General features: G+C 41.8%; 1 protein-coding gene across 14 annotated transcripts in view; it reads left to right on the top strand.

Moving 5' to 3' along the window:
* The first annotated feature begins 9,385 nt into the window (after positions 1-9,385).
* The window catches only part of CLIP4 (CAP-Gly domain containing linker protein family member 4), a 74,044-nt gene continuing 57,697 nt past the window's right edge, over positions 9,386-25,732 (top strand). For 2 of the 14 annotated variants that reach the window (XM_070572944.1, XM_070572947.1), the window contains exon 1: positions 24,241-24,457. The gene's annotated coding sequence lies outside the window, so the exon portion shown is untranslated. Of the gene's footprint in view, positions 9,738-21,891; positions 22,908-24,214; positions 24,458-24,549; positions 24,711-25,732 lie in introns of those variants that run through there. The other 12 variants (XM_070572941.1, XM_008517367.2, XM_070572945.1 and 9 more) reach the window with 12 other exon arrangements.

The following is a 25,732-nucleotide window of genomic DNA, read 5'->3' as shown; positions in this document are numbered from 1 at the left end:
TGAATTAGTGATCACATTTGAAACTCCTATTTGTTCTCACCAAATGTTTGTATATGTGGCTTATTGTCTGAATCAGTCATCGCACAGATCTCTCGTTGTACCTCTGGAAGTTGACTGCTTAACTCTTTGAGGTGCTTCCAAGGAGCCATCAAAAGGAAATTCGTCTGCATGATACAGACTGTGTTTGGAATCAAAGTATCCTAAATGTACTCTCCAAATTTGGCAAAAACTCATCCAGTTTTTTCTTTTTTTCCCTTGCATGATAAGCTGATTAATTGAAATAGATTCAATTTTTACCTATAAATTAGGTATTTACCTTACAGTAGGCTAAGTGCTGTAACAAACAACCCCCAAATCTCAATGACAACACACTAAGAGTTATTGTGGTCCACACAATGCCAGTGTAGACATTCTTTGATTGGATTGGTCTCTTAAACAGCTTTCCTCCAAGTGGTGACTCAGGGATCTGGGCCCTTCCATTCTGAAACATCAATATCTTCAAAATATGACTTCCAAGGCAGAAGAGGAAGAGAGTATGGGGAAGGCATAGTGGATACTCAACTGTCTTTGCTCAGTTGACACCCATCCTTTCCGCTCACATTTTAATGTCCAGGACTTGTCACATGGCCCCACTTAGATGCAAAAGAACTGAGAACTGTAATGGAGCCCTGGCAGGACAGCTACTTTCTAGCAATAGCTCTATACCACGGAAGGGGCGCCCAAGCTTTGGTGGCCAAGTAGTCTCCCCTACCACATCCATGTTTTCAGATGAGGAAACTGAGGCTGAAAAGTTTGGATCATTTACTCAAGTCACATAACTAGCATGTAGTTGATCTGGGATTAGAACCCTAGTCTCTCCCGCTCCAAAATCTGTGTCGTTCCTACTATGTTTTTTTTTTTTTCATAAGATATCTGTATTTCAAGCTTCCCTGGGCCTTGGCTGTCCACCTCATGTTGGACTTTTCAGTCACGTGCCCAGATTCTGGCCCCACCAGGAGGAAGCTTATGGAAGCCTAGGAGAAGCAACTTCAGGTTTGCTCTGCAGCACAAAGAAGTCCCCTAAGTTGCCCTTCCAAACTTTCTCTGTCTCTAACCAGTCCCTTTGGATTGCTGACTCAGCTGGATGGTCATTGGTTTTAATTTTGTCCTCGGATAGGGACTTTCAGATAACCCTTAGCCCTGAATTCTTGGTCCCACCGGAAGCCCCACGCTCCACAGCCTCTGACAGCAGCCCAGCCTCCTGGGTCTCTGGCCCTCAGCTGGCCCACCTCCCAGGACTCTAGCTTGCCAGGTTGGGGCCAGAGAATTGAACATGTAAAGTGGCTTCATATTGGCCACAGATTTAAAGTCTCTCCCAGGGGAAGATAAGGAATATAATTCTATCCCAGAGAGATTTTAAAGTAGGAGATGTTGATTTCAGTAAAAATGTTTGCATTCCATAAACACAGTTGAATTTTACAAGCATTGTAATTTTTATTTTTGCTTATTACTTTCCACCCTTTTCTTCTATTTGTATATATATTTTACACAGCTGCTAATCATGTTGTACATACCATTGTATCATCCTTGTTCACTTCAACACACTGTTAACATTTTCCACGTTATGCTCCTTCAAAGCACTTAAGGAAAAAATTGTGATGTGTATAATCAAGGCAGCAGTCTCTGACTTTAACAAAAAGATAAACAGCAGAGTCTCCAAAGCTGTAAATCAAAGCACAATTCGTGAATTTGCTAACTCTTCTTCCAAGGCAGATGTTTCTCAGAGAGAAGTCCTGTGCAGAAATGCATATAGACACAACCACACACCTACCCTGTGCCATAGGTGGATGGAGAAAAGGGTGACCAAATGGACAGGATTTATTTGAGAAGCCAATGTCTGTGGCAGAGCAAACATCTTGAAAGCGGGCAAGCCAGGACTTAACCTCAGGTCTGGCTGATTCTCAGGCTCCCGCTCTCTTCACTGTGTGAGGCTGTCTGCTGTGACAACTGCAAAAGAGGAGGTTGAAGTGCGTTAATGATTTTCACACTCTGTTCTAAGGAATCCTGGTAGGCCTATGAGGGGTCCAAGGGACACCTCAACTCGATCCAAGCACTTCCACTTTTCTCTGTTTAATATATTGGGTTTTCCTGTAAAATATCTTGTGAGGAGATTTAGCAAAGATCTACTGGGACCTAGCATGTGCCCGATTCTGGGCTGTCATAGTCCCTGTGCCATTGAATATATGATTTCCAAGGCCCTTCAGCTTCTAACATCCCCATACTTAAGACTGTGGTTCTGTAATCGTTTGTCCCTAACAGAGACAGAGCGATAGAGTAGAAGTCTGATTGCCATCCGCTCCTCACTAGTGATTGTTAGAGGGACCCAATTCTCAAACCCAGTAACATGGAATCCTCTCCTCTTATTGGTCAAGATTTATTGATCTGATTTTAATTAAAATAATATAGACATTCATCAGATTGTACAACAGCTTCATGGTCTTCCAACTTTCTTTTATTTTTTTGAGGAAGATTAGCCCTGAGCTAACATCTGCTGCCAATCCTCCTCTTTTTGCTGAGGAAGACTGGCCCTGAGCCAACATCCATGCCCGTCTTCCTCTGCTTTATATGTGGGATGCCCACCACAGCATGGCTTGACAAGCGGTGCGAACGTCTGCACCTGGGATCCGAACGGTGAATCCCGGGCCGCCAAAGCGAACGTGCGCACTTAACTGCTGCACTACCGGGCCGGCCCCTCTTCCAACTTTCTTAATGCCACTGTTTTCATCATCATATTTTTAAAATTGAAAAAAGTTCTTACTATTTTTCCTCAATGTGAAGACAATCCCTGCACCTACGTAAGTCAGAAAATAAAGAAAAAAACTAAAATGTGAATAATCTTATTGATTCGGAGATGATGATGATGTTAATATTTATCATCATGAGTGTGCCAGGCTCTGTTGCAAACACTTTATATATCTTATTTAATTGCACTGTCTGTAGCTCATACTGCATGAGGAGTGGGTTGTGAAACTGAACATCTGAAAATGGAATTTCACGTTGTTTTTAGACAAGACCCCACCCTAGGAAGAGAGGAAAGATAAAATTAAGCCTAGGTTTTCCCGGAGCTGGTCGCTGAGGTGTTGTAAGGAAGACTCTGAACTGAAGAGACCCTGGCTCCATGGGTGAGTGGAGTCCCGTGCTTTCTTCACTCCTGCCCTTTCTTCCCCTCCCCATGCCCATGAACATCCCTAGCTCTTTGCCTTCGCCCTCCAGGTCTCGGTCTCTCCATCTGTAACGCAGGGAAGATAAGATGGTGCAGGCAAAGGACTGCTGGCCTTGGAGTCGGAACACAGCACACGGGAGAGGAATTAACTGAGAATTCATCCAAACTGTTAGGTCACTGCTCAGCCAAGTGTCATCAGAAGGACCCATGGGAAAATTCCTAGTCCCCAGCAGGGAAGTAACAACAGAATCTAATTCCTGGACTTCTGACTGGGTGTTTATTTGTGTACTTGCTTTTAAACATATGTACCCTGGGCTTTGGAAGGAGGATAGCTGTTAGCAGTACAAACTTCTCAAAATAGACTCTCTACTCTTGCTGTTTATGGTTTTGCATGTGTGCAGCCACTTTGGGGAAAGACATCGGGCGATGATATGAATTCGTGGTGGAATATAAGCGAGGACCAAGTCTCATAATTTCCCAGGGTTAGCAACAGGGTAAGAGAGAGACTGGACAAGAGTCTTTGTAATACTGCAGACAACTTTGTGCATTTTTCCTTATATTTAAATACTGTAACTTTTTCTGAGAGTCCAACAAAACTGCCTTTGGGTTGAAGAGCAGAGAGCAGGCTCAGTTCTCCTTAGCCTTTACATCCGTAGGAGTGGTTTGTCCATGCTGAATGGGGGATGGGACACCTACTACCGTTTATAACCTTATCTGGGAAATTTCATTCCTGCTTACTCACAACTCTTTTGAATACATCCTGTTTATAAATTTAGGATTACTGAGACAAAAATAGTCATCTTCCCCCCAAGCCCCTAAGTATTCATAATAATATTTAAGAGAGATTAATTATCCAGGACTGACTCTGAAGAACAACTCAGGCAGGTGATGATTAAAATACTTGAACTGAATCAGCCAGAACTTTGATCCTGGATTTCCAGCCTCCAGAACTGGGAGAAAATAAATTTCTGCTGTATAAGCCACCCAGTCTATGGTATTTTGTTATGGCAGCCCGAGAAGACAAAGATAGATATTAATTTTTAAGACAGGATATTTTTCTTTATTACGGAAGTAATATGTTTAAACAGAAACTTGTATATGAATGTCTATAGCAGTATTATGCACTACAGATAAAGGTGGAAAGAACTCGAATGTCCATCAACTGATGAATGGGTTGACAAAATGTGTTATATCCATACAATGGAATATTATTCAGCCACAAAAAAGAATGAAGTATTGATACATGCTACGACATCGTTGACCTTTGAAAAATTATGCCAAGCGAAAGAAGCTAGATACAAAAGGTCACAATATTATATGAGTCCATTTATATGGAATATCCAGAATATGCAAATCCATAGAGACAGAAAGCAGAGTAATGATTGTCAGGGGCTGGGGTGATGGGGGAATGGAAGTGACTGATAATGGGTAAGAGGTTTCCTTTTGTGGTGATGAAAAGGTTCTGGAAATAGATAGTGGTGATAGTTGCATAACAATGTGAATGTACTAAATGTCACTGAAGTGTGTGCTTTGAAGTGGTTAAAATGGTAAATTTTGGGGCCAGCCAGGTGGCGCAACGGTTAAGTTTGCACGTTTTGCCTCGGTGGCCCAGGGTTCGCTGGTTCGGATCCCGGGTGTGGATCTGGCACCACTTGGCAAGCCATGCTGTGGTAGGCGTCCCACATATAAAGCAGAGGAAGATGGGCATGGATGTTGGCTCAGGGCCAGTCTTCCTCAGCAAAAAGAGGAGGATTGGCAGCAGATGTTAGCTCAGGGCTAATCTTCCTAAAAAAAAAGGTAAACTTTATGTTATATGTATTTTTTTTTTAAGATTTTATTTTTTCCTTTTTCTCCCCAAAGCCCCCCAGTACATAGTTGTATATTCTTCGTTGTGGGTCCTTCTAGTTGTAGCATGTGGGACGCTGCCTCAGCGTGGTTTGATGAGCAGTGCCATGTCCGTGCCCAGGATTCGAACCAACAAAACACTGGGCCGCCTGCAGCAGAGCGCACAGACTTAACCACTCGGCCACGGGGCCAGCCCCTATATGTATTTTATTAGAATATAAAAGCAATATATGCAATGTAAAAATTTAGAAAATACAGATAGCTCAAAGAGAAATAAAAATTAATATCTATCTATCATCTATCTATCCTGTCTCAGTAAAGACAGGATCTTGCTATACTTCCAATTTGGAACCTAGTTTTTCTCTTACTATATCATAAAAAGATTTATATTCATATCACCAAATATGCTTTACAGCACTTATAATGGCTACACAGTATTCCATTGAATAGAGGAAAAATAGTTTCTTTGGCCAGACTCTAATCATTGAACATTTAGGTTATTTCTATTTTGAATAATACTAAAATATCCTTGTAGGTAAATCTTTGCTCACATTTGTGATTATTTTCTAGGATAAATTCTGAGACATGGAATTACTTAGCCAAAGGATGTAAACGTTAAAAAAAATTGACTTTATTTTTCTAGAATAGTCTTAAGTTTACAGAAAAATTGAGCAGAGAGTTGCCATATAACCTCGCTCTACAGTTTCCCCTATTATTAACATCTTACATTAGTGTGATACATTTGTTACAATTATTGAACCAATATGGATACATAATTATTAACTAAAGTCCATACGTTAGTCAGATTTGCTTAGTTTTAGCCTAATGTTATTTTTCTGTTTCAGGATTCCATCCAGAACACCACATCACATTTAATTGTCAGGACTTCTTAGGTCCCTCTTGGCTACGACAGTTTCTTAGACTTGCCTTATTTTTGGTGACCCTGACAGTTTTGAGAAGTACTGGTCATATTGTAGGATGTCCCTCAATTGGGATTTGTCCAATGTTTTTCTTGTGATTAGATGGGAATTATGGGCTTTTGAGAGGAAGATCACAGAGGTATTGTGCCATTTTTATTACATCACATCAAAAGTACATGCTGTCAACATGATTTATGACTGCTGATGTTGACCTTGATCACCTGGCTGACGCCATGCGTGTCCGGTTACTCAACTGTGAAGTTATTCCCCCCTTCTCTACTTCTCTACTACTCTCTTTCTTTGGAAATATGATGAGCAGCCACACCAAGGGAGTGGGGAGTTTTGCTCCCTCCAAATATAAACGTTTTTAAGGCTTTTGGTACAAACTGTGAAATTAGTCTGCAGAAAGATTTTACCAGTTTACATTCCCAGCAGCAGTGTGAATATGTGTCTACTTTATTGCAAACTTGCCAGCATTGGATATCATCTTTTCAAAAAATCTACTGATTTTAAAGAGGAAAGATGGCATCTCATTTTAATTTACATTTATGGGTTTGTTAGAGAGTTTTTATATTTTAAAAATTATGTATTTTGTTGGCTATTGGCATATTTTCTTTCAGGGATTACTTGTACACCCTTTGTTCATTTTTGAAAATTGGGGTGTTTATTTTTGTTTTGTTAATTTTCAGGATATTAACATTTTAACTGGTCATATATGTTGCCATGTTGCCCGTATTTTTTTTTAAAGTTTTCCTTTTGACTTCTAAGTTTACTTATGATATTTTTGGAGTACACAAGTTTTCTTTTCACATAATCAACTCTATCAGTCTTTTTCTTTATCATTTCTACCTTTATTCTCATGTTTAGGAAGGCTAAATTCATACTTTGTAAAGTACCTGGACAGATTTAGATTCAGGAAGCCATTATTATTGTTTTTTGGGATGTTATTATTTCTAAAAGTTGGGTTCTGGTGAAATGGGAGGACATGACTAGACTGAGCTTTGTCTCTGAAACAGTTAACAGTGAACTCGTTTCAAGAAGGATGACTGTAAATTATGGCCTCTCTTAGGGATTTCTGCGACTGGTTTTAATGTTTTAAAGAATTTTCAAAATGGAAGTGAACTGGCTGATATATGGTACTAAGTTCTTGGGAGCCACAAAATGGCAAACTAATATGATGACTGGAAAATGTGAGAGGTGAGCTTTAAAGTGAATGAGGATAAGAAGTGTGATTATTAAGTAAAGAGACTAATTTGATCCCCATTCCTCAGTAATTTACATATCCAAATGAGCAGCCAGAAATGGGGAGGTGGAGACTTGGGGGTGGTATGGTGGCAGGGTGGCCATTAGCGTGTATTTCAAAAACTAACTGTTTCCCAAAAATATTTTTAGAACAATCTCATTTAGAATATTTTTGAGCCAATTTCAGTAGTGAAATAAAATTAGTCTAATTACTGTTTGTTGTACTTTACAAGGTAAAATAGTAAATGGAAATAAACCAGATGATACTGCGGCAGACTCTGAAGTGGAAGGCTGATGGATGTGATTTTCTCTCTCCTTACACTCATCAGATTTCCTCAGGGCATCTCGAGCCCCTTTCCTCACGGCCGTGTTGGGGAAGCCTTTCAGTGAAGAACGAGAGCAGGTCAATGAATCATTGACTTCTAAGTTCAAAGGCTCCCCTTCAGGCGTAAGAAAACATCTGCACGGGGATTGGAGGAGACAGAATAGAACAGTCTCCACCCCACACCACTGCCCCAATAGTTAAAAAATACCTCCTGGGCTAGGAATGGGAAAGAGTTTAGAGAGAAGGCACAGGGTCACGTGTGAGTGTGGGACTCTCTGTGCCTCCCCTCTGATCTCAAGGCCTCAAGTCCTGAGAGAAGAGGTGCCCGTGTCCCCTTCCTGGGTTACAGCCTGAGTTGGGGAGAGAGCAAGCCAGCAAGCCTTGGGGAGAATGCCTCAGGTCATCTTAATGTGGCAGAGTCGGACAGGTGGTGTGGCGTGTCTAAGTTCAAAAGGATGAGAGACTTGCCAGCCCCAGTCTCCCGCAGGTCAGAGTGGCATAAGAAGATACCCACAATGTCCTGAAGGCCACCGTGTAGAACACATTTAGCAGAGACAGAGAGCAGGCGGTCAGCCCAGGATAAGATGCGAGAACCAGGTGAGGATGGAGCTGCCCTCTCAATGGAAAGAACTAATGGGAACCCCTTGTGTCCCATGGACCACCCCGGTCTCCTCTCATGGGAACACATGTCATCTGCTATACCCAGAGCCAGGCGGGACAGATCAAGACCAATAAGTGGGCCCCTCAGATAAGCCCTTGAGAGCTAAATTCCAAGGAAGAGAAGGAGGGGAGGGGGAGAGTAGGGAAGTTTTAAACCCAAGTGTGGTAGAATTATGCCCTTGACTTGACTAAGAAATGACTGAATTTGAGTGAGTTGATCCGAGAGTGACAAGATTAAATTTTCTCTACTTTGAAGGAGAATGGAGGCTCAAGGCAGAAATTACACTCAATTATAGGACAATAGAGAAAATTACGTTTTTGCACATTTGAGTCAGTGACTGTGAAATTTGTACTGGCTTCAATAATTGCAGGCAGCCAGGTGTCAGTAAAATCTTACTATTAGACCAGAGAATCATTACGGGCTGCACTTCCGAGTGTTATCTGATCTCTGGCTGCAGCTCATATGGCCAGAGCAATGTCTTATCATCAGAAATCACGAAGAAATACATTCAAATTTCTGTTCAAAATGTTCTCTTTCTAGGGGCCGGCCTGGTGGTGTAGCAGTTAAGTTCCTGTACTCCACTTCCGCTGCCCGGGGTTCGCCGGTTTGGATCCTGGGTGCGGACCTTTGCACAGCTTATCCAGCCATGCTGTACGGGCTGGTGTCCCACATATAAAATGGAGGAAGACGGGCACAGATGTTAGCTCAGGGCAAATCTTCCCCAAAACACAAAAAAGTTCTCTGTATATCAGAAAGCAGCGCTAATGCTTATAGGTAGAAAAAGTATATTTTTTGGAGTTCTGAGGAGGCCCGGTCCAGATTATAACCCTCTGACCAAAAGGGGAAGGATATGAAACTGCAGGTTGTGCTGGATAGCTTCTGTTTGCCCCACTCTGCAAGCCGCTCCACCCCCATCCCTAGGCAGAGCATCACCAGGGCTCCTGCCCTTGAGAGGCATTGGCGGGAGCTGGGAGGGAGCGAGAAGAGTGAGTGGGAGTATTGATTCCCCCATCTCCCTTTGGGAGAGTCTCTTCAGCTTCTGGGACTTCTTCCTTTCTGTGAGGTGAAGGGCCAGGCCCCAATAAGGATTCTTCTTCCTCTGCCATTGCTGCTGGCAGCCTAAGAGGTAGGTTAAGGGCCCTAACTGATGGTTCTGGCCCTTTAAATCTGGTATCCATAGCACCACAGGCAATGTCATTGTGATGTATTTGCTGCCTGTTAGGAAAGCAGGCTGGTGCACTCAAAGGAGGACTCCACCAGAGGAAGGCAAGTCAAAGCCTGCCACCACCACCCTGGCTTCCTGTAATCCGCATCTGCACCTGGGTCCAAGGAAGCCCATTATGAAAACACTTATTTCCATACACTCCCAACCCACATGCTAAACAATTTGTGCTCTTGCTGAGGAAGACTCACGAAAAACTGAAAGGTTTTTTTCTGGGTGACATTGAGAAGACAGTGACATGATTTGGGTAAGTTTCATTGTAAAATGAATCTCATGCTTACCCAGGCCTCCGATGAAACCTCATTTCTGCTAAGGCACAGGTGAGCATCCTGAACAAAGCATAATATTATTTTAGACAAATAAATTGGACATATATTGTGAAGCAATTTAAACATTTTACAGAAATGCATCCTTTTGTACATAATAACATCAAAAAGTCAGTTCAGTGCAAAAAACTTGAATGGAGTATCAAAAATGCTTCACGATCCACTTTTTTTTTTTCCTTTTACAATCAGTGAACCAATCTTGATATGTTACTATTAACTAAATGCTGTAGTTTAGGTCAGGGTTCACTCTTTGTGTTGTACATTCTATGGGTTTTGACAAATGCATAATGTCATGTATTCACCATTACATAGTTAGTTTAGTTTCACATAGAATAGTTTTACTGACCTTAAAAATCCCTTGTGCTCCACTGTTCACCCTTCTCTTCCTCCCTCCCAGACTCTGGCAACCACTGATCTTTTTACTGTCTCTATAGCTTCTTCTTTTCCAGAATGTCATACAGTTGGAATCATATAGTATGTACCCTTTCCAGACTGGCTACTTGCACTTAATGTTATATATTTAATGTTCCTCTAAGTCTTTTTGTGGCTTGATAGCTCATTACTTTTTAAACACTGAATAATATTCCATTGTATAGATGAACCACAATTTGTTTATCCATTCACTTGTAGAAGGACATCTTGATTGTTTCCAATTTTTGGCAATTATGAGTAAAGCTGCTATAAACATTCATGTAGAGGTTTTTTTATGGACATACCTTTTCAAATCGCTTGGGTAAATATCTAGGAGTGTAATTGCTGGATCATGTGGTAAGACTGTACTTAGCTTTATAAGAAATTGCCAAACTGTTTTCCAAAGTGGCTGTACCATTTTTCACTCCCACCAGCAATGAATGAGAGTTGCTCTTGCTCCACATTCTTGCCAGAATTTGATATTGTCAGTATTTAGGATTTTAGCCATTTTAAGAGGTTTGTAGTGGTATCTTATTGTTTTTTTAACTCTTTAATAACATACAATGTTGAGCATCTTTTCATATACTTACTTGCCACCTGTATATCTTCTTTGTTGAGTTTTGTTCAGATCTTTTACTGGTTTTTCTAGTTGAGTGTTTTCTCATTGTTGAGTTTTAGGAGTTCTTTGTATATTTTGGGTGTAAGACCTTTATCAGACGTTTTGCAAAGATTTTCTTCCTGTCTGTGGCTGTCTTTTCATTCTCTAAACAGGGCATTTTGCAGAGCAGAAGTTTTTAGTTCTAATGAAGTTCAACTTGTTAATTTTTTCTATAAAACAACTGGATCATGTATTTGGTGTTGTATCCAGAAAGTCATTACCAACATCTAGGGTCCCCTAGATCTTCTCCTGTGTTATCTTCTAGATGTTTTATGGTTTTGCATTTTACATTTATGTCTATGATCCATTTTGAGTTAATTTTTGTGAAAGATGTAAGGTCTGTGTCTAGATTAATTTTTTTGTATGTGAATGTCCAGTGGTTCCAGCACCATTTGTTGAAAACACTGTCCTTTCCCCATTGAATTATCTTTTCTCCTTTGTCAGAGGCTGGTTGACTATATTTGTGTGGGTATATTTTTGGGCTCTCTATTCTTTTCCATTGATCTATTTGTCTTTTCTTTTGCCAATACCATACTGTCTTGATTACTGTAGTTTTATAGTAAGTCTTTAAATCGAGTCTTGCCAGTCCTTTGACTTTGTTCTTCAACATTGTGTTGCTTATTCTAGGTCTTTTGCCTTTTGATATAAACTTTAGAATCATTTTGTCAGTATCCACAAAATAATTTACTGTGATTTTGCTTGGGATAGCAGTGAATGTATGGATCAATTTGTGAAGAACTGACATCTTAATAATATTGAGTCTTCTTATCCATGAACAGGACTATCTTCCCATTTATTTAGATATCCTTTAATCGCTTTCATCAGAGTTTTCTAGTTTTCCTTATATAGCTGTTGTACATATTTTGTTAAATTTATACCTGAGTATCTCTCTCTGTCTCTTTTTTTTGATACTAATGTTTATGATGTTGTGTTTATAATTTCAAATTCCAATTGTTCATTGCTGGTATATGAGAAAGCAACTGATTTTTCTATATTGGTCCACTTTTTAAACGTATTCTTTGTCCTTTTCTCTCTTTGCTTCTTTCTGTCTCTTGAAAGAGAGGAAGGAACTCAAGATTTGGAGAAAGATATTAAATTAAACATTTAAAAAAATTAATAGAGGGTGGGAACAGGGGCTGAAGGGAGCACTTGTGTGGTGACAGACAAGAAATAATGTACAACTGAAATTTCACAATAATGTGAACTATTATGAATCTCAATTTAAAAAAAGAGAAAAAAATTAACAGATTTTATTTTTTAAGAGCAGTTTCGGGTTTTCAGAAAATTCAGCAGACAATATAGAGAATTCCTACATGCCCCATTTGCCCCCCACAGTTCCCCCTATTATTAATATCTTGCATTAGTGTGATACATTTGTTACAACGTTCAATTTTAAGTTTAATACAGCATTAGATATTGAGTGCTTTTAGGCATACAAAAGAAATGTTCCCCGCCCTCATGGAGTTTACAACCTCACTGGGAAGGAAGGGAAAATTGCTTCCACCTGAGCAAGTAATAAAAAATAGTATACAACTAGATTTTAAAATGTGTCTTTCCTTAGCAAAAGGAAGAAATTAGCGTAGTTTGTAGTAGTTAGGGAGTTAGCTCTCCAGGGAAGAGGTGAGAAGTAGGAAGGCCCTGGAAGGGTAGTAGCATTTGGGTAGGTGGAGGTAGATTAGAGTCAAGGTCTAAGCAGGAAAGTGGCCTGCAGAAGGATGCAGAGGTGGGGATGTTGGAGGAGTGGGCTTTATTACATCAGACAGAGGTGGGAAACAACATTAAAGAGCGAAAAAGACAGAGGTCCTGAATGTCAATGTGAGTAGTAACCAGAACTTGATAAAGCGCTTAGAGTTGAGCTTCTAAGCAGATCCTTTGGGTCTGGTTCTTTCAGGACTATTGGGTTTTGGTTTCACATGCACCTCAAGGCAGGTATTCTGAACCATTTTCTTCTTTGAATCAGAATTACAGGCTCATGCCAGGGAGTGTTTCTAAAGAGAAGCACTGCCCTTCTGGGAAAAGCCACCAAATGGAACTGCAGATTGTTCATTTGCCACAAGAGGAGCATCCCATGTACACACATCAGGAAGAAGGCAACCTGCTTGGGAAGTCAAAAATAGCCACGCATACCCGAAGGGAATTTTCCCTCAGTTCTCCAGGCCTCTCTGACTGGCTGCATTGAACTCACTCTTTGAAGAGCTCTGCCATTTCTGATGAGCAGGAGAACTTCCTCTCACGGGGGAGGAAAGCCATGGGGCAAATGTACGAATCCCATAGCTTTGATCTCTTCTCACTACTAAGGGAAGAACAAAGAGGGCATTAAATGCCCCATTTTTGTTTTCTTAGTCTGAGTTAACTTACCTCAAGAGGCCTCTCCAGAGTTACACGCAATTGCTTCTTCAGGTCCCAGAAATGACACTGCAAGGATTCAAGAGAGTTTTTGTAGTGAAGGGACACATCCATATTCAGAACTTCAGTCACTGCCTTCTCCACAGACATTACCTTCCCTCATAGTATCTCTCTTTTTTTTCCCCCACTCCTACTGCCACCGCCTAAGTTCAGGCCACCACCTGACTATAAGAACAGCCACACACTTGATCTCCTTGACTATAGAGCCCCTCATAGTGACTTGAGTTCAAAACATTGGATCCGTTCCTTTCCTTCCTGAAGTCTCTCATTCTTTCTCTGAAACATCTCTTCCTTTTGGTTCCCATCTTATCCCAGGACCTTACCTTTAACTCTCCTGTACATTGTGCATCAAACGTAAGCTCTTTGGCCTGGATCTCGAGGTGTTCCCCCTAAACACTTACAAGGCTCTCCCTTGCATTGCTCCTGTCTTTGTTCACTGCTGCTCATGTTTATCCCTCTGTCTGGCATTTTTTTCTTCCCTCATCCTTCAAAGAAAAATTTAAGTTTTACCTCCTTATGTAGGGTTGCCATTTTAAGCAAATAAAATACCTAGATATCCAGTTAAATTTGAATTTCAGATAAACAACAAATAATTTTTTAAAAATACGGTGCATACTTATACTAAAAGATTATTAGTTGTTTATCTGAAATTCAAATTTAATTGGGCCCCTATATTTTATCTGTGAACCTACCACTATGCAACATTTTCTTGTTCCAATTCTCCCTTATCTCATTCTTTCAGTTCTTAAAGCATCTAATTCAGTCTTTCATTATATGCTATATTGTACTTATTGATTATATATACAGTATTAACACTTATCGAGCAATTATTCAGCATCAGGTATGGGGCTTAGTTCTTTTTATAAAACAGATTATTGAATTCTTACAAGAAACATGTGATAAAGTAGGTACAACTATTATACCTACTTTATAAATGAAGAAGCTGAGTATTTGAAAGGTTATTCTATTTGTTCAAGGTCCCAAAGCTAATTAAACTTGATCTTTGGTCTATCTATGGGGTGACCATCTTGTTCTGGTTTTCCTGCACTGTTCTGGTTTTAAAGCTAAAAGTGCCATATTCTGGGAACCTTCTCAGTGCCAGGCAAACTCTATATGTCTGACTTCAAAGGCTGGAATTCTATCACGTTTTCCATTTTTTTGAGAGTTTCACTTTTTTTTCTTTCAGTTGGATTATAAAATCCATAAAGACAAGGTGATATCTGTTCGTATTTACTATCCTAAGAATTACTTAGTAAGTGCTTGACAAATAAGGACTGGGAGCTCCCCTCACAGGCCACAGCTCTTTTCTTGGGCTCTTTGGGTTGCAGGAGCTGAGGACTGGGTCCTTGGGGGTGACCGATCTTAGATGCAGCTGGGACTTGAGCACGGCCAGTGGCCTTTGCAACAGAGGTGCACAAGTGTCTGTGATGTCACTGGTCATTGCTTGAGAAGATGCTATGCTATTGTTACTCGCAACAATGCCTCTAAATTGGTGAAAATGAAGCTCCTCGGTAAGTGTGTGGTGCCTCACACTAGAAAAGCTGAACTTTGAGAGATGCACTGCTATGAAATGTGAGTTAGGGCGTGGGTGAGGCTGGAGAAACAGAAACCCTGGTGCCAAGAAGAGTGGAGTGCCTAGGGTGGGCAATAAGTCTGTCAGCACCTTGTTGAATGGACAGCACCCAAGGAAGCTGAGTGGCTGGTCTTTTTTTTGCTGGAAATGTGCTTTCGTGCAATGGGCATATGTTCGAAAGATGATTATATTACATTATTATAGAATATCCTGTTAAAATGATGATATGTATGTTATTGCTATGCAACAAAGTGGTTAACGAGGTGTGAGGGGAAATGCAGAAACAATAGATTTCCATCCCCCAAGGGCATCCGTATAACTTGTCTCAACTTTGTTTTGAATGCAGGTCATTATTGAGCACACATTAAACATAAAAACTAAGCTGTCTGTGGAGAAAGCATTTGTAAAAATCATTTGCTATTTTTAAAAGATCTATTTGAATTAAGACTCTCAAGGCAACTTATTTTTAGTCACTAAATTTCACTTCAAAATGCTTGAATTTGAAAATATGCTTTTGTTTCAGGCGTTTTATTAAGAGAGCATAACAGATATGGGGCAGAAAGGTTAGGCAGGAGTTTCCATTTTGAACAGTGCTGACAGATTCCTTAGTCTTTCCCTTTTTGGAAACTCATAGTGGCTTTTCCTCATCCCCACGGGGTAATCCCTCAGCCTCTCAGTGTGACATTCAAGGCCATTCCTGGTCTAGCCCCAACCCATCTTTCAGCTCATCTCCTACCCACCTGTACCATAGGCTCTACCCCAGCTAGATTCTTCGTTTTCTTCTAAACACACGGTTAGCTTTTTTGTCTCCAAGACTTTCTCTTGCAAAGGGTCATGGTTAAGTTTAATTTCTTGAACTAGACTGTCTGGGTTCAAATCCTGGTTTTTCTACTTACTGTGTGATCTTGGGCAAGTTACTGAAGTATTCTATGCCATGAGTTCTCTGACTGAAAAGTGAAGTTAAAATGGTATTTCTCCTTCAGGAGCAAAATAATTCATAAAAGTCCTTAGAACAACGCACAGTAAATGCTAGCTCCTCATTTATAGAACTGGATCTCATTATCCTCCCCACTTAGCTCAAAAGCTCTGTCTTCCTTAGAGCCTTTCCTGACCACCCCACCCTGCCACGTGCTCTTCCTCCTGGGAAATCCTGAGTACTGACACTGTTCCTTTGGCACGTGGTTGGTGTTCTTTGCTCATGCTTGTGTTTTCATTGATTGAGCACTCACTCAGAGTCAGGTCTTGTGCTCATGACAACACTTGGAGGCAGGTATTCTTCTTTACCTCACTTTGTAAAGGAGCAAACTAAGGCTCAGAGAGGTTAAGCGATTTGCTAAGCTTATAGAGCTAGGATGAGATGATTCTGGAGTTCCAACTCGGGTTGCCCACAGTTGCAGCCATGACACTCTCCCTCCTTTCCTAGAAAACAAGGAGTGGATCTTACACCATGGTTGCCTTCATTCTGCCCTTCAGGTGGGAGGCACTCAGTGTACTTCTGGTGATTTGATGGACAAATGTGTGATTTGGCTGCTTTTCCAAGTGTCATTCAGTGCCTTATGGTTGTGATTATCTTAATGATGATAAAGATACTGCATGATGTATCTTGACGGGCTTTAAAAAGATAGATTAGGAGCCGGGCCCGTGGCCTAGTGGTTAAGTTCAGTGCACTCTGCTTCAGCAGCCTGGGTTTGTAGGTTCAGATCCTGGGTGCAATACATGTCAGCCACGCTGCAGTAGCATCCCACATATAAAGTGGAGGAAGATTGGCACAGATGTTAGCTCAGTGACAACCTTCCTCAAGCGAAAAAAGAGGAAGACTGGCAATGGATGTTAGCTCAGGGCTAATCTTCCTCAGCAAAAAAAAAAAAAAAAAAAAAAAAGACTATAACTTATTCTTCTTGGGTTGAATCCCATGTAAATCTAAAAAAGCAATTCACATTTATTTTTCCCTTAACTGTTCCCTCCTGTTGCAAATATGGCTACATGAGAAATGTCAAAATAGTCTTATTATCAATGCTGTTTTTGTCACAAAGGAGAATTTCTCATGACTCAGTACCAGCTAATTGGTCTGTCAATGGCTTTCTTTGTTAGGTGAGTTATTTGATCCGTTGTTGACAAGGTGCAAGCTGCTTTCCACCCACTCTGGGGAAGCTCCAATAGGTCTGACATTCTTTCACCCTCTAATCAAGATGCTATTAAAGCAGCCGACAGTTTACAGTGAAGGAGGATAAAGCTGTATTGGTTTTGTAAACAGCTGCTGGAAAGACAACTTGATGGAGCTTTCATGATGTACGAATGGTTCTCACTTTAGAGTGGGTGCAGGCATGTGATACAAAGACAACTTCTGTGATTTCTAAATTCATCAAACATAATAGTCTATCTCTACTGAGGCTGAAATCTTAAAAAACCAGGCCCATTCAGTCAACACATGCTTATTGAATTTGTACTAGGTGCCAGATACTATTCTAGGTATGAGGATATAGCAGTGACAGAAATAGACTAAAATTTCTGCCCTCTTGGTGCTTTTTCTTTTAAAACTTTTTATTATGGAAAAATTTCAGATTTATGCAAAAGAAGAAAGAATAATATACCCATCACTCAGTTTTAATAATTATCAATATTTTGTCATTCTTTTTTCATCTATCCCTCCCATCGTACACTTTTTTTATTGAATAAATTTGACATGTAACATTGCATAAGTTTAAGATGTACCTTGTGTTACTCTGAGAACTTTATATGTTGTAATCTGATTGCCGATGTAGTGAGATTTACCACATTACATAATTATAGTACAATATTATTGTTTATATTCATTATACTGTGCGTTAGATCTCCATGGCTTATTTACTACTGGTTACAAGTTTGTACCCTTAAACACCATCATTCTCATCTCCCCTCCCCCACCCCCTGCTAACTACCATTTTACTTTCTGTTTTTTATAGGTTTAATTATCTTAGATCCTACATATAAGCGACATCATACAGTACTAGTCTTTCTCTGACTTATCTTGCTTAGCATAATGTGCTCGAGGTCCATCCATGTTGTTGTAAATGGGAGGATATCCCTCTTTCTCATGGCTGAATAATATTCCATTGCGTATATGTACCACATCTTTTTTATCCATTCATCCACTGATGGACATTTGGGTTGTTTCCATATCTTGGTTATTGTGACTAATGCTGTGATAAACATGGGAGTGATACATCTTGTTGAAATTCTGCTTTCATTTCCTTTGGGTATATACCCAGATGTGGAATTGCTGGATCGTATGGTAGATCTATTTTAAATCTTTTGAGGAAACTCCAGATTGTTTTCCATAGTGGTTGGACCAATTTACATTCCTACCACAGATTTATTTTTAATGGAGCACTTGAAAGCAAATCTCAGATATTAAATATTTTATCATACATACTTCACTATGAATCTCTAACAGATAAAGACTTTTAATAAAGACATAATTGCAATGTCATCATCATACCTAACAAAAATGATAAATTATAAATATCATTTAATATCCAATTCAAGTTCAATTTCCCTCAATTGTCTGAAGAATTTTTTTACATTTCTTTGTTTGAATCCAGATCCAAACAGGGTCTGCACATTATAGCTTGTGGAGAGAGCTCTTAGATCTCTTTTGATGTATACCAGGTCTCTTAGCTATTTTTTGGTTATAGGAATTGGATTGTTTACCCTGCATAAGTTCCCACATTTTGGATTTGGCTGACTGCATCCTCATAGTGTTGTTTATGATATTCCTTTATGCTTCACGTTTTGTATAAAATGATAGTTATATCTAGAGACTTGGTTAGATTCAGCTTCAATTGGGGAGAGAGTGCATTGGAACCAACATTCTAGTGGAAACTGGCTTGATGCCATTTTTGTGTGTCAGAGATGTTTCTGGAGGTGTCTTGGTGGCCAGAAATTTGGGTAGCCAGTATGAAAAACTTAGTTCTTGCACAATGTGGCAATTTTGATCCTCATGCCGTGAAACACTCCCTTTGTTCTTTCTTCCTTTATGTTGGCCTGTAAAGAAGACTTTTAAAAGTGGTTGTGTTACATGATGTTTGGGAGTGGCACCAACTGGAGGACCTAGGAAGATATTCCCCACATAAGAACAAGTTGGGTTTGAAACCCTCATTTGTCTGTGTCTTATGGGAACCAGGCTAACAAAAGAGAGAATAAGCTTGTAGAATAGCATGAATCTAAATTAGAACAAATAGTTGAATTAGAATATTTGAGGGGGTCTTTAGGGTTTATTTTGTGAAAGATTCCCAGGTGATTCAAATGTGCAACCAGGAATGAGAACCATAGATTCAGACAATAAGGCTTGTGAGGTCTTCAGTTTGCGGCACTCTTCAGCAGGCAGTCCTCCCTTGAAGCCTTGAGAAAGAAGCAGAGATGGTCAGAGGAAAGCAAGCTCAAGTAACAGTAGTAGGAAGTCTCCAATGACTATTGATTTGTAGGGATTTCAGTGGTATTGATGAATTTCTTCATCAATAAATGATGTCATAAACTTTTTTTAAGAATGGAGAATGGGACTTTGATTTGGGGAATCCAGAAATATCAAAGAAAGAAAGGATAACTCCAGAGAGCAAACAGAAGAATCGAGTTGTCATTTATTGACATGGGGAAGGGTTCTATTTCGAACATGTTATATTTGAGATGCTTATTATACACTATAGACTAAATGCTGAGTAGGCAGTTGGATATATGTCTGAAGTTCAGGGCTGAAAATAGAAATTTTGGAATCATGAAAATAGAGATGGTATTTAAAGCCATGGACTGGATGAAATCACTTCGTAAATGAGAGAATGGCTTCCTGGAAGCCACATGAAAAAGGTCCTTATAGGACCATTGTAAGGGTTTCTCTGAGGCATATCTAGGAGGGTGACTGCCAAGTCATAAAGCATGCTAATAAGATTTTCATGAAATACCGCCAGTCTGCTCTACACTACGTATTTACCAGTTATACACTGCGCATACACTATGCACTTACCATTCCCATCAACAGTGCACGAGGATTCCCATTTCCCCACATCTTTGCCAATATTTGAGATTATCTTTCTAATTTTTGCCAAGCCGATGGGTAAAGCAGTTGTGTGTTGGAGCCGGCTCATGAGAGCAGATTGAGCACACTCCTTCCCAACTTCTTCTTCAGTAACTTCACACTAGTAGTTTAAAATTGGCAGGTGTGAGAGTAATCACACCACGGAAATTGGCAAATGTTACAAATTAGGACTTTCTCCCCTCAACCCTGAGAGCTGGTTTTTAAACATATATCAGCATACCAGGGGCTATAGGTAGTATCATACTGTTTGTATTTCTATTCTCTCATCACTAGTGAGTTTGAGCATCTCTTCTACGCTTGCTTGACATTCTGGCTTTCCCTTCTGTGAATTGCCTATCCTTATTCTTTTCTCATTTTTATGTTGGATTTTCTGACTTCTTTTTGTTGGTTTACAAAAACTTCTTATATATTTTAGATATTAATCCCTAGCTGCTTTTGAACATACCATACATCTTCTCCCAATGTGTCAGCTGTCTGTCAATTTTTTCTTATTCTTCAATGAAGATGTAGCCAATTAACTGAGATGTAGGTAAATCTCCCAGTCTTTTAAGATTTGTGCTATTGTAGTCTAGTTTTATGAAGTAAATCCTTACTTCATATTCATAAGGATATTCTTCTACATTTTCTTTTCCACCTTTCAAATGTAGGCCTTTAATCTATCTGGAGTTCACCTTTGTATATGGTGCACATGGGGCATCCAACTTTATTTTTTCTTCATAAACTGTCTGTTTCACCAACACCATCTTCCAAATAATTTATATTTTTCTCACTGATTTTTAGTACCAACTTTACATATATTGAGGTCCCATGGGTCTGCTTCTGAGCTCTCCATTCTGCTTCACCGTTTTATTTGTTCCTGTAGTAGCCCCATACTATTTTTATCACTATGTGGTAATGTATAATATCTTTCTTTGCTCTTGCTTTTCAAAATTGATTTAACTATTGAAAATTTTATTTTTCCTTATATATTTTATAAGTTTATTGAAATTCCTTAAAATTTGAGTTCCCTCTGGAATTTTGGTTGATATAACATTGAATTTAGAGATTAAATGGACATTTTTACAATGTAAAGTCATCTTATCCATGGCATATCTTCATTTGTTCAAGCTTCTCTTATGTCCTTACACAGAGTTTTAAAATTTTCTCCATAAAGTTCTTGCGAATTGTTAGGTTAATTTCCGGATATTATGCTGTAGAGTTTCATTGCTGTTGTCAGTGATCTCTTATTGTCCATTATATTTTCTGGTTGCTTACTGCAGACGTAGAGGAAGCTATTGATTTTTAGAAATTGATCTCGTACTTGGCAATCTTATTGAACTCATTTATTACTTGTAATAGTTGATTGTGTTGGGTCTTCTATGCTGATGATCATATCATCCGCAAACATGACAGGAGGATTTTAGGGGTTCTACCCAGTGCTCTGTTATTCTATATTTAACTACCTCTGCTAGTTGGGTTCCAATCTGGCAGCCCAATTCTGACAGCCGGATGACTCTTGTGGTCCTCATGCCCTGTACGTTCAGATTCTGGAAATGAGCCCTTGTATTCTTCCACTGTGAATGGTATCCTGCCCAATACCTCAGTCCGTGTAAGAGCTGTGGCCCTGTCTTCTTTTGTCTCTTTCCCCTAACCGTTTTCTCATGGTTTAGGGTCCCGTTAGCCACTGACAGACCTTCCTGATGCTGACTATCTGGTGGTCTGCCTGAATTTCTCAATGATCCCTGCTGCTCAATGCTGCATTTCTGTGTCTTGAATGCCTTAAAGGACACCCTGTGTAGGTAATGCAAAATGAGGATCAACATAGGCCTTCACATCAGACAGACTTAAATTTAAATCTTATTTCTGCCCCAGGGTACGTCAAACAAGTTTTACAGCCTCCTGGAGTCTGTTTCTTCATTTGTGAAGTGAAGGAAGTAAGGGCTCATAGGTAGGGATCATGCAGGTGTCGCTTAGTAATGCCCCTTTCTCCACACTGATGCTGACTACTGATGCTGAGCACCTCCTGGGATTGTGGTTTGTTGCTTCTTTGTCCAGGAACCTTCATGTGCCTTCAGATATAGTCGAATCTGAGCAGCTGTGGCTGGACCATATCCCCATGTGCCTTCCCATCCCAGCAGATGGTTCAAGTTCCAACTTCTGGCCCCATATCATTGCCCCATCCAACTCTTGTTAACTGGGCAGTACCTGGTTCTAAGACTTGTATGGTGTTCCAGGAAGCATGACTCCAGTGAGTACTTGCATTCTTGATGGTGGTCTAGGGAGTAACTTCAGTATTTTGGACTAAGGCCACCAAACGAGTAGAGAATTTGCCCATATACTGAATGGTGTTGGGTGTAGCAGAAAAGGCCAGTAGTCTGGCTGGTTCTAACAGAGACTTCTATTATAGTTAAGAACAATTCAGCTAGCCACACCCTAACACCTACTAACAGTAGTGTCTCTGAGGGATAGCTTAAATCAGCAATAAAAGTGAACTGTATACCTTGGGAATGTCACTAGCAGCACCTTCTATTAAACACAGATCTTTATGAGTTTCTATGACTTACTAACAATAGGGGCTCATTTACAATTGCTGAAAGCCAACCAAGGGCAGATTACCTTCCTCCTTTTAACCAGTTTAAAGAGGTGGGCGAGGTCAGACAAGAACAGGGTGTGATGAGAGCAGGGAGAGTGAGGTGGAATCCCCAAAGGGAGGAGGAAGCATCTGTGTCACATTAGCATCCCTGAGAGCACACGAAGATGATGAACCGGCAGGGGCAGAGATACTGGCAGCTGACCAGGGACTGTAGGGTGGTCATGGTGCTTAACTATTGCATAAGTGCCATGGATTTTAGTTGACAGGATGCTGCACCTGATGCAACAATGTGACGTGACTGTTGCAAACAACTGTTTTGATATTTTGAGCTATGCTAATAGAAGCAGAGGACCTAGAAAGAGGCGGCAGTTTCTCTCCTCTGCACTCAATGGGACACCCCATTCATTCCTGAGCGTCACATTCAAGAAGGCTCTGGATAAGCTGGGATGCATCATGAAGAGTTCCTCAACACACTGGTGAGTGGGAGGGCAACCATGTCACATAAGGAGCAGCTTAAGGGATAGAGAATGCTTGTCCTGAATACCCTGGAGTCAGAAGCGATCTGGAAGTCTCTGGGGTAGAAACAGCCCAGTAAGGAGACGCAGGGAACCAGATTTTAGCTCCCAAGGTAGGAAGAACTTTTCAACAAGGCTGGTCAAAGATAAAACGCCTGCTCTCAAAGGAAGTGAGTCCCTGGTTACTGGAGGTGTTCAGCTATGGCCACTCGGTGGGAGGATATTGTACAGGGGGCTCAAGAAACGGGAGGGGGGCCATTTCTAGTGCCTGGAATCAATGATTCAAACAGGAAAAGGTGCTCTGGTGTGCGCCCGACACTTAGCTCTGCTCTTGACGAGTCTCCGACAGACATTCATTCGTTTAACACCTGCTATTGCCTGGTACCGTGCGTGGTGAACATGGAAGTACAGTGTGGTAGTTTGTCTATCAGAGCCAGAACAAAAAGGCCTCGGAGAGAGTTGTTCAGATGTAACACTGCTGACTCAGTGTTACAAACTTCAGTCTTGGGGAAACAAGGGACTCATTAAGTCCCTTCGTTAAGGGGACTCATTAAGTGTCAAGTAACACCTTTCCTGCCATATGGATGACAGATGAAGGAAAACCAGGACGTCAGCATTCATCACCACTTTCCGGTTTTTGGCGGATGGAGAAGGGGACCAGGAGAGAAGAGGGTGAGAAGGGGGCCAAGCACCAAGGGAAATAAACTTCTGGGATGGCTACTTACTTCTCCCGTTCTGCCGCTACACTGACACCCATGGGTGTAATTATTCAGCTTGGGTATAGCATTGACTAGGATTTTTACAGCAAGACCTGGAAACAGGTAATTGACTGATGGACCTACTTTGGGCCATGCACAAGGCTAGACACTGGGTAGCCCACAAAGGTAAGACTCAGTCCCTGCTCCTAAGAAGGTGGTAGGAGGGCTTCTAGCCTAGGCATGGGGGACAGGGAGGCAGGCCAGATTCGGTTAGCTAAGTACACTAATGGAGGAATGTCTGCACCCTGTGTCATGGGGTGCTTCCCACATTCACTGGGCCAGGAGGTGTTCCGAGAGCCTGCCTTGGGCTGCGGTGGAAATATCACAGCGGCACCACCTCCACGCAAGGTTAACCAGGGTACCCCCAGACAGTCCTAACCTCGAGGCCCAACCTTCAGTCGGTGGAGGGGCTGCGGGGTCACAGGCAGCAGGCAAGCGGAGGCAAGCGGAGGCAAGCACGCGCTCCTCGCCTCCGTGCCCCCTTCCCGGCGCGTGCGCGGGACCGCCGCCGAGGCCTGTGCGCAGTCCGGGCGCCCGCACTGCGCGCGCGCGCCGACCCCGCGTGGGTCCGGCTCGGGCTCGGGCGCGCTCAGACGGCAGGCGGGAGGGCCGGGCGAGGGCGGGAGCGGCGCGGCGGGAGGCTCCGCAGCCGGGCTCCGCAGACAGGCGCCGGGCGGAGGAGCGCGCCCCTCGGCCTTTCCTCTGCGCCCGCGCCTTCCCAGCCGGCCGCCCCGAGAGGACCGGAGGAGGCAGGTGGGGCAGGAGCGCGCGGGGGCTCCGGGCCGGCCGGGCGGGCGGGGCGGTTGGCAGTTCGGGGAGGGCGGCGCGGAGGCGCTGGGGGCGCCGGCAGCCTCGCGGCCGCCTCCACTGGGCGCCAGTGTCGCCGGCTCCGGGAGGCCTCCCCGGGGCGGCTGCGGGGATGGGGGCGGCGCGGCCCACCGGCGAGGATGTGGGTTCTCGTTTCCGTTCCTCGCGGACGGTTTACCTTAGGATGAGACGCGGCGGGGTGGGTAGGATGGGCCGGACTCCGGGGCGGAGGAGCTGGGTTTGGCCCCGGCTCTGCCGCCCCAGCCTTGACCGCCCTGCGCCCGGGGACTGCCTCCCGCGGGCATCCGTGTGCTGCGCGCTGTGCGCGGCCCTGGTCGTTTTCCTGGAACGGGCCTCTTCAGATCTCTCGCGTCTCCCTTTGCTTAAACTGTTTAAGAAACCTTTTGCCAGTGGGAATTCAAAGCTAAAGCAAATGACTTTGCTTCCAGTCTTTTGCTTCCCCGAGATTCCTTAATTTTAAGTCGTGGGAATTGGGAAGGGAAGTTGGCGGAAATACTTGCGCTGAAACCTGTCCTACACAGAGACGCGGTTTAGAGACGCATCCTTGTGGATTAGATGGATGGGTTTATATTGTCAGCTTTCTTTTGAATTACACCTCGGGTTGCTCATTCATCCAGCGACTACTTACTCAATTGGGATTTAAACTGTTTGAGACAATGTTTTGATATGTATCAGAGGATGATATTCTCCAGGGGTAACAACTGGCTCTATGTTGCAGGCTAGACTGTGGTTCGTATTGCAGCAATGCCATGGTGTAAATCGGTGCCTTTGAAATATTTCAATAAAGAAACACTCTCCTTCTTAGAAACACCCCCCAAATACTTTGTACTTCACTTTCACATTGACATTTGTCCTTTATGAATCTTCTGCACAATTTAAAGGAAGTCGTCTGAATGTCAGAAGATCACGTGGTACAGGACATGTAGCAACTGTGGAGGGAAAGCACACAACTGAAAATGGCAGCAGTCTCCCTTTCTACATTTTTATGATGCAAAACCATCCCGGTGCTAACTTTGTTCACATAAATATGCATCTTTAAATACTTTGATTTGAGATGAACTACCTGGGCTTCAAGATAGGATCTTGAAATGTAATGAATATGTTTCTATTTTATAGGAGACTTGGCACATGGTATGTTTGTAGGATTTATGTCAGACATTTCAGGTTTAACAAATACGTTTCCCGCCAGCAAGATTTTTT

The sequence above is a fragment of the Equus przewalskii genome, chromosome 14 (assembly GCF_037783145.1).
Source record: "Equus przewalskii isolate Varuska chromosome 14, EquPr2, whole genome shotgun sequence".
NCBI lineage: Eukaryota > Metazoa > Chordata > Mammalia > Perissodactyla > Equidae > Equus > Equus przewalskii.
The sequence above is the reverse complement of the archived record's forward strand: the minus strand, read 5'-3'. Positions and strand labels throughout refer to the sequence as shown.